The following is a 10,577-nucleotide window of genomic DNA, read 5'->3' on the forward strand; positions in this document are numbered from 1 at the left end:
AAAAGGTCCTTTTGGGTTCGTTGTTGGACCAAGCTCGCGGTGAACTGGAACGGGCCAGATTGGCTTTCCACGGTAAACTTTTCGGCACATAAAATGTGCCCCGAACGATGAAAACATCGAACCGGAAACCGGCAAGCGTGACTAGCTTTGCGAACCCCCAAAATGGACGACTGTCCCTTCGGGGGAGCTTGCAGTTGTCTTCGAGTGCGTCCCTTTTCTATACTAGTTTGGCCACAATATTAACCTTGTTTGCACACATACAGATACATACAAACACACACACAAAAGCCCGCCGGCCCAAAAAGCTGGTGGATACTTCAGCAGCTTTTGGAGCACTTCTAGCCACACTGCTTCCCTCTGTGCTCCCAGTTGCGGCTTCTGGAGAAAAGTTTTGCAACCATTCTAACGGTACGAAACTTCTTCTCGCAAGCCATCGCACCCTAAAGGCAACGGCAAACGGTCCAAAATGGCTACCAGCATTGAAGATTTCTCAAAATTAGATCCAGATAACTGTACCGTGCTCTCGAGACCATCGCCACCATCACCACCACCAAACTGGGAATCAGCCTTGTTCTGTTCTGTCTACTAGTGGCCGGGTTTAGCATAAGTATGTGTTGGCGTGACGATAGTGTGCTAGTGGTGGCTTTCGATGAGAAGGTGTAAAGTTTGGTGTCTCCGCTATTTATCGGAAAGGGCTGCCAAAAAATCCCTTCGCTCGCTTCCCATCCCGGCTCCGGTTTTTACTAATAGCCCACGACAGAGCGAGTGCTTGGGTTTGGTGGGACCTGGGCGGCGGCAAGTCACTCGCTTCGGTAGCCTGGCAATCAACGGCAGAGTACCCCCGGTTCGAGTAACAAACTGCTCTGTGAAAGTGTTAACAATTATGAGAAACAGTGGCTTCTAAGCTGTTGATGGGAGTTGAGAAACTGTAGCCCGAGATCGAACCGATCTGCTGCAACTACCTGCAGAGCGGGGTCCGCTTGTTGGTACGGTAGCTCAAAGGTGTAAATTCATCCGCAACAAATGTATGGTGAATAATGTGCTTTGTGTTGTAGAATGGGTTGAATTTTATGGAAAAGTTAAATTGACGCAAGTTAAAACGTTAACAAAGAAGAAAACGAAGAAATGTTTGAAACTCAAGCGCCAATCGTAGCTCTTTTCATTAATAATTTTGAATAACGAACTTCACCATCAGAAAAGGCAAAACAAACTTCCGTTCCATTAGTATCAGTAACAGTTTTTTAATAAACTTTTATGCACACGATCTTATTGAAGAGCTCTATAATTCTAAGTTATGAAGGTTCATCTTTGATGGGTGTATGAGAATTCTACTTTATTGCGACCGTTGTATATTTTAATTCTACTTCGAAAGCTTATCTCGCGCAGGATCTCTGTTTTGATATATATATAAAAAAATATTTGAAGGTGGGCTCGTCCGGGATTTGAACCCGGGACCTCTCGCACCCTAAGCGAAAATCATACCCCTAGACCAACGAGCCCGTTGGAGAAGGAAGTGATTGTAAGCAAACAGTATGCTATGAAAACACAACAAGATTGCTGTGGTGAATGTTAACTTTCACCATGACCTCACCGTATCAACAACAATCACGTAGAGGAAATGTTGTTATTTATTGTTTAAATAAAATGTGTTTTATGTTAAAAGATAATGATGATGATGTTTTTGTCTCTAGGTAACTTGTTCCATCTTTGTATAAAAAGTACAATTGTTTTTTAATTAGCCTCAAATGAAAGGTTATTTGCATTGATTATGTAATGTGGTAACAAAAATTGTATTAATAAGGGCAATTTTTTGTATAAAAATAACATTCAATATAATTTACTGCTCTATTTAATAGAGTCATTTATAGTTTGTGAAATTAAAAATATATTGATAAAAATCTTTTTGAAGCTCGAATATAGTAAAGAAATACATTTTGAATACAAACTTTACAAAACAGTACAACAATTACAAAAAATCTGGACACAAAATGCTCACTTGTAATAAAAAAATTAAAAATTATTAAAAAACTACATAACACACATGAAACTGTAAATTTAAATCAACAGCAATCTGCAAAAATTCGAGGTTCACTTATGTAACTGACTGTAACTTTCAATAATGTTCTAATAAAATACGCAAATAAAAAGTAAACAAGACCGATACAACGTGAATATGTTTAGCATGTATCATATCAGATACAATACAATGTCTGATGATCTTAAAAAAATTGTTTAAATTATAATTTAAAACACAAAATCGAAAAATCACAAACTATAATATTATGCTATTTCTTCAAAAAAGTATATATTTAGTATGTAAACATTTAAACAAGTCTAATAAGCTTACAACATAGTAAAAGAATGTTGGTAAAAAGTAACCATAATTACGATGACTCATCAACAAAAATCAACAAATCAAATCCATTTGAACCACTTTCGACACATGAATTCATCAATGGAGATCAGGTAAAACGAAGCTTAAATCAATCTAACAAATAATCGAGTGTAAACAATACGTTTACACAAGCCAGAAGATAAATTGACATTCCAACAGTAGTAAAACATACATAATATAAATGTTTAGGGCTGGTCGGAGATCAGCAAACGGCTTGCTTGATGGGGATACCAAGAATGTTGTTTGCTTTAATAACATATCACATGCCCTTATTCAATTTACTCAATACTTCGATTTTGTCCTACTAAACCAATTATTTGACATTTCCAGATGGATTGCCATGTTGGTTTATTACTGTTTTAAACTGACAGCGTAATGTCAGATGCACAGTAACACTAAAAAGGTATCCTTTATCCACCATCCTAAACAATCCCGCAGATAAAAGAGCTTATGTCCTAGTTTTAATTATTTCTTTACAACACATTTACAGCCAACCCTTGCCTTGTCATAAAATCGTAACCTGAAAACTAGGCCACAATTGGGTTCAACCTCACGCACTCCTTCAAATATCAATCACCAGAACTTCATCGAATCAAATGTACAATGTGTCTACCCAAACCCAAACTTCCCCATCCCTATCGACATATATGCGTATGTGGGTCAGGCAGCTGAAGTTTAAACTCATCTATTCCGTATCCCTTTGCCCCGAAAAGGGTCCCGATGAAATCAAGATCTTTTGCGCTTTCCAAAAACAGGGCCACCTTTCGCTTCCCGAAACAGAAATGGCGCTCATAAATGTATTAATGATTTTATTTGTTTAGCTGCCATTCTAATTAAACTTTGTCCATTACACGCACGAGGTATCGGTGTTACGGTTTGCCGGTGTACGTCGTAAAACTGTTCCTTCTGGTGCAGAGCGTAAGGACGACCGTCCTGTCGCCACCGTGACGCACATGGACACACTAAACACCGGCAGTATAAAATGTAAATGTGGATCCCACAATTTATGACACTGCCGATCGTGCCATGTGAGGTCGGTTTTTGAAAATTTATTGTTCCAAAATCGTAAAACTGATCACCAAAAGGCTCGCTCCTACTGTTTAGATTCCCATGAGGAGCCAGCGCGCTGCATTCGGTTCATTCGGTTTATCCAGCGCCCAAATCAGGCTCACGACACGACGCGAGAACGATACGTGAAGCCGCCCGCGACTAGACAAATGTCCGTGGCAAATTGAGCCACTTTCGGTTCAGCATGCCGAACTGGAGGCTCCACTCTATACACACACACAGGCACACTGTTGGTGGCATTGGCGGGAATTTGTTTCATTTGTTCCATCACTCCAACTTCACATCACATGGTGGCAGTAGGCGAAGTGCCCAGTCAACGTGAAGCCACCGTTGACGTTCGCAACGGCATAAAACGGCGCTGCTGGCCGGGCTCAAGTAGGCCAGAAGCCACAAAAGCTAGGAAATTTAATTAATTGGCTCACATTAAGCGCATTGCATGCGTTCGTTCGATAGGGCTTTTTTAGTTGGTATCTTCTCGTTTGACTTACCAGGGTGCCTCACGGTTTCATTGTACTTCCAACGGCGTGCGGAACACACTGGAAAAAACCCCTAATTCAATAACGATCACAAATGACCGAATATTTATTCTTTCCTGCTTGGCTGCCCTTAATCAGGCATCGTCCCGACGCATCTGCGTAATAGACGATCAAAACCACTGGGCTAGTTTCCGACCCGACCTGGAAGCAGCCTGATGATGGGGGATCTACCGCTCGTTACGAGATCTGGGCTTACTAATGGTATTAATATTTTCCAGAAACTGTCAAAACACACTTTTTGATCCCTCTTGTTCCCGCGTTCAATCGAAAATTGGAAGGTGTGATCTATGTAATGTTAAAACAATAGATAATTTGAATTACACCAAGAATATGTTTTTTTTTTAAATTAAAGAATGTATCTGGCTACAGGAAAGTTTTTATTTAGAAATATGATCCATGTAACAATTTCAAAACTGCAGAGACATTAGTGAACTTAACTCAACAGTTTGGAATAAAAGTTCATTTTGTTCATTTTGAAAAAATGTTCTTGCATTAACACATGGAATATTCTTTCCATGAGACTGCTAGAACTACTAGGCTCTTAAAATACTTTTATTTAAGATTGAATTATCACCAGCAGTTCCTTAAAATATTTCAGTGGCATCCACTGTTTCATCAACTATTATTCTTTTTAGTGGTGTTTACTTAAGGATGTTAAATGTTTAATATCCATTATTACATAAAAAATATTGCTCATAACTAGCTGAATGTTTCAATGTAAGGCAGCATCAATTCAATATTTGTCTTAAGTTTAATTTTCATATCATAATGTAAAATCCTATCTTAGTGAGTATTTTTATCCATCCAATCGCTTTTCCGTTTAAACGAACTGCACCAAAGAAGCTAATCGCCAAGAAAAGTGCTCATTTATTTGAACCATTTTACTCCGCATTAAAATCGAATGACTGCATCAAAACAAACAAACCCTAACAACGACAACTTAAAAACAAAAAAAAGATAACAGTTAGAGGAAAAAAGTTTTACCACAAAAACAAATCACCGCCACCCCTTTTTGTGCTACCCTCGCAGTTCCTACTGCTCGTCCGTGTCGCGCACACCAATCCGCTGTAATTGGAAACAAATTTGTCGGATGTGGCTGATTCCACCCTCCGGCCCTGCCCGGCATGGTGGTGGCCACATGCGTCACCATATAAAAATGGACCATCGCATAATCGCCGGTGGGTGAGTTCTATTACATCGCTACCCCCTTCCACCCGATCCTTCCCTTCCCGCCCAGTACGTCCGTGTGAGACCGCAAAACAGAGCCGGCCACAGTGCAAACAGTTCGCCCGTTTGCCCTTTTATGATGATCCTGTTAAAGTGATTATCATAAAAGTTATCATAATTCTATTATCTACGGAAGATTTGACTTTCCTTCCACCTTCCTGCTGGGTGCTTTCCCCTAGCCTTTTGCCGACTTTCGCCCACATTGCCCGCACGCTAGCGCACATCACACGTTTTGCGCAATCTCAGCACATCGTGAGCCAATCGAACAAGCAGATTCCCGTTTAAGGGTGAGAGGGGTGAATTGCAGCAAGAAAAAAAAAAGACGCAAGAAAAACGTGTCATCCAAAGGGGACAACAATGTGATGAGAAATTGCGCCACCCTCTCGTTAAGCGGGAGAGATAATAAAAACTGACGGCCACGGCTTACGGCACGAGCGATTCGTTCTGCGCGCTACCCTTCATTAGTCATATCGTTGGGAATTGTTTTACGGTTCACTTCTGGGCGAGGTGATTTGTTTTTACTGTAAACGCGCGCGGGGGTGAGAAAAGAAGATGCGCAAGGACACAAAATTGAGCACACGATATACCCTTGGCGTATCTTTTTTGTGTGTATGTGGAGGATACCCTGTACTACTGTCCGCACCGGGAAAAAGGGATGCTTTGCACCGATTTGTCCTTCATTTCATAAATTCGGATTAGAACCATCATGCTGATGGACCATTACGGCATGTTAGGGTGGATGAAAATTATCCCTATCCCCGCGGTCCGCAGCCCGGACTGCACGGTGCACCCCGTAATCCTGTTAGAGTGTGTAATCGGTGGATGAGAGTGTGGTTTAAAAATTGATAAAACTTAATCCACAATTTGAAACTGTCCAACGTGAGCTATTTATCATCGGGAATGTGTACCCTGTGGCATATGTTCTGTTTTTGCCACTAATTGTGTAGGAAGGATTCAAGTTGGTTTTCAACATTTTATGACATTATGTTGTTCCTTTTATTTGGCTTTTTTTACAAACACGAGTTAAAAAATGCAAAACAATATCTTTCCTTTTCTTCTATTTATTAGCCTTGTGTTATTTTACTACTATACATCAAATGCACAACAAACATCACCTTTCCATTTGGCTTTGAAGTTGAACATTGCAGATGAACGTTTAACTCGTAAAAATATAGTTTATGAGGCCGTGTACATCAAACAGGAGGCAAACATCGCGCACCACCCAAGAACTTGAAGCGTCTTGTTCCTATCAAGGCGCCGAGTTGATGCGCCGCTTATGAAGTCGTTTACTAGATCAAAGGCGGTGTGCAAATAAAATCAGACGTGATTTCACCCAAATTAAATAAACCATCCGCGTTATAAGCTTCGCCATTCTGTGAAATGAAAAAGAGTCATTAACCGTTCATTTACGGCAGTCCATCTTAACGTACAAAGCAATCCTGTTTACGTTTAAGTTTGGATAGTTTTTAACAGTTCTTTTTGATCCTGAATGATCAGACGCTTCTATAAAAAAATCAAATGATTTCGTTCGCCTGAAATGTAATTCGAAAAGGCCATTTTATAAAAGACTGATCTTTCAATACACACTGACTGCAGATGCGATGTTGTAATGCATTATTTTTATTATATTGAATAATGAAACAAATATATGCTTATTGCCACCATTAACATTTTGCAGTTCACTCGCTCCCTTTATCGTTCCATTAACGATTCTCCACCGTGTGACTATAAATATGAACAAGGTAGGGTGAAAATGTGTCAAACTTTTGTGCACCTCATTTAACCGTCAACGGCTACCGGGGTGGATCATATTAACGATATGGGGCATGTCGATATCCATAAAAATTAAACGGTTTTTTCTCTGGTGTTTGCATATCCATATGCAAAATGTATCCATCCTTTGGGTGACAATTTACGCTGAAAAGCAAACAGAAAAAGAACTTTGAATGGCTTTATGTTTGGATCTACCCATTCGAACTGTTTGGAGCTCGAATTCGAACTATTTGTAAAAATGACAAGAATGGAAGATGGCTTCAACAGAGTTATGTTACAGTAATTTATCTAAAGTAGCATAACGGACAGGTTGCAATGTGTTTGTTAACCGTTGAGTGTCCCTTTTTTTAATTTGTTTTAATAAAACGCAACACAAAAGATTTATTGATGTTGTGTGTACCAAATCATTTATTTTAATAAAACATTGTTTTAGACATAGTATTATTATTGAAACAATTACTTATTCCTAAACTTATCCATTAACTGGTCGAAGTTCAGTACATTTGTCAGTACAGACATGAGAAATTTACGCTACTTTTCTGCCCAAGGTAACAGAGATGTGAAGTGTTCTAATTGGAAACAAACTAATCGTGAGAACCGTAAAACATCCAATGGCTTACGTTATACATTAACCAGATGTCTTTTCATCAATGTTTTCACTTGTCTCTCCTTTAGTTTGCTGCTATAGGTATCATTCATTGGTGGGTTATAAGTTCAGAATAGTGAAATATAGTGAAAAGCAAAATCAAACGAATTCAACACTGGCACCACCTACACATGTTTGTTTCGAGCTCTTTGTGAAAATCCAAATCCAAATTCAAATTGACAACACATTCCACGATTTCGGGCCATATCAACTGCGTTACGCCAATTAGCTCGTAAAAATCTTTTCACGCGCACCATTCACCGCACGTGTTAGATAGGACGAATATCTAAACGACCCCCTTTGATGTTTGGTTCAGGCTGGCATAGGATTTTACAGCCGTCAACATGCGTACCAAATCTACCGCGCGGTCCATTTCGAGCGGGGCCGAGAATGGCACAAACCTCCCGCTACTGGTTCGGATAGTTAATCCGTGCTCAAGGGTGGTCCCTGTTATGGAGAAGATTTTACAATCCTCTTGACCACCGTTGCTATCTTTATGTACTTTATGCATAAATGTGTTTAATGTTCATCAATTCTATCGTTTGATGTTTGATGTAAGGAAACATAGATTTTGGGTTATATTTAAATTGAAGTAAAATTAAGCTGTATCAAAGGTTTCTTGTGTAAAGCTGATTAAATTTAAGTATTTTTCAAGACTTTAGGAAGCACGATTTAATGGCTAGGTATTTCAATTTTATTCGAAGACACCTGCTTGGCTAACACTTCAAGAGAACAATTAAAATCCCTTTCCACACAATCAATTTCCCATAAAAGTGAGATAACAATCCAAACACAAACTAAACCCACAATGCATGATACATGCAAGATCCTCACGATCAGGTGTAAACTCTTACCCAAAATAAAGAAAACGATCAAAGTATTGTTCCTTTACACAAGCCTAGCTTAAGAACACACACGAGGCAAAGGCTTTTATGATGAAAATAATTCAATTTCCACGAAATTCAACTTCAGACGAATCTACAGAGACAAATTGTCTACATTCAATCGTACGATTCGGCGATAACCCAACAAACTAACCAAACTAAACACGGGTAGACATCGCGTCGCCTTGGCAACACCGGTTCCGACACGTACACCCCCACCGTCATTGCAGTCTCACGCATCCTCTGTGACCCTTCGTCTTCGTTCGGCTCAGATGCATTCATCTGATAAAGACATCAGCGATCCATGCAACAAGCGTTCGAAGATCGATCGGGTCTTCTCGATCGCTTTCAGTTTTCCGAGTGCAAAGTCATCCCGATCACGGTGCGATGTAGTAAGGCGTAAGAAACGCGTTGAGACACAACACTATTATTGAACAACCGAAGTCCAACCAAAGTTGAGGCGTTTCAAGCTTTAGCACAATTGTGAGACATTCTCACAGATCGACGAAGGAAAAAAGGAAACTAACTGCTTGCTTCTTTCTTTTTTTCCTTCGTTTCACTTTAAACGCTCGCACTCTCGTTTCTTTATCAGAATCTATTTTCGGGACGTGAGGAACCAAACAAAAAAAAAAAGGAAAAAACATCTATCCGTGTTGGTGGTTGGTGTGAAAATTCAAATTTAAATATATGCATTAAGATTAGTGCCCAACGCATGTCAATCATGTTGCCGCGTAAAGGGGCGTACTCAACAAAACGCAACCAACGCGGTCAGCTTACGAACCGCATGGGAAGCGCGGTAGCGAATGGTGGGACCATTCAGGGACTTGGGGATTTTGCATCAGCCGTTTTCGGTTGGTTCAGTGTGAAGCCTTAGAAGGCGATGATGATGTGGCTAATTTTGTTGCCTTTTGTCGGGCTGCGGCCGGTGCTGCGGGCTGGGATTATGAATGAATTTGCCCCGTTCCCGGACGTGTGAGTAAAGCGTTTCATTGATCAATTTAAAATCAGGTCAGACAGCGTCAAATGAAACGATCGATAATGTGTGATCATAAAAAGAAGGAATGCAAATAGCTGGTTTGAATTTTCAGTGCAGAGTTCTGAAGATTGTGATTTGAGAATAAGACTTCCCTGAACAATTGGGAAGCTTTATGCATACTTGGAACGAATAAAAACATATTTCATCTCCATTTTGTTGTGTTCTTTTCATTTTTATTTCAAGTTAAAATTAAGTTCAATACAATCCTAGAATTTTGTAAGTTTATCCGAAGAATGGGCTATTACAGAATCTGAGATGATCAAATCGATAATCAAGCACTTGTTTCAGTTCTATTCTTGAATGATTCAAATTTGAATAAAATAATACATGAGCGATAAAATGTAGCCATGAATAAGATACTTAGTTACTTACTTACCTACTCTTACTTATGTACTACCTATTGACCTTAGGCTACCTAAGGTCATAGTTTAGAATAAATCATCTTCAAAGGTCCCCTTTTTTGAACACATAAACCTATTCTCTCTCTCTCTTTCTCTTTCTCTATCTATCTCTCTCTCCTTCTCTCTCTCTCTCTCTCTCTCTCCTTCTCTCTCTCTATCTGTCTCCCTCTCTTTGTCTATACCTCTCTCTATCTCTCTCTTTTTCTTGTTGGCCTGCTCACGATAGAGCACGTCATGGCCCGGTCAACAATAATTCCCCAGGATGCAAATGGTCCTTGACTGCAGCCTTCAATCCATGTCCGACAGGTCTCGCTTCACCTGATCCCGCCACCAAGTTCGCTGTGCTCCCATGCGCCATATGCCGAACTGGGGATCGCTGTCGAACACCTTCTTGATGGGGCAGCCATCGTATCCTGCCAGCCTTCGCCACCGTCAGGATGTTCAGTTCGCCGTACAGCTCATAAATCTATTCTAAGTTATATAGAACTTCTCGTAATAATACAGAGACATTCAACAGTTATTAACAAAACTCTTTAGCCATTTCACATGAATAACATGAACATCGTTCGTTCATTATCTAGTAGATATAAGGATATAAGCCACAAATGGCT

The 10,577-nt window shown here is 39.9% G+C and overlaps 1 non-coding gene across 1 annotated transcript; it reads right to left on the reverse strand.

The window, feature by feature from the left end:
• Positions 1–1,427: 1,427 nt before the first annotated feature.
• On the reverse strand, positions 1,428–1,499 carry Trnap-agg (transfer RNA proline (anticodon AGG)). The gene has a single exon. It is a non-coding gene; the product is annotated as a tRNA-Pro (tRNA).
• Positions 1,500–10,577: the final 9,078 nt, after the last annotated feature.

This window comes from Anopheles gambiae, chromosome 3 (assembly GCF_943734735.2).
Source record: "Anopheles gambiae chromosome 3, idAnoGambNW_F1_1, whole genome shotgun sequence".
Taxonomy (NCBI): domain Eukaryota; kingdom Metazoa; phylum Arthropoda; class Insecta; order Diptera; family Culicidae; genus Anopheles; species Anopheles gambiae.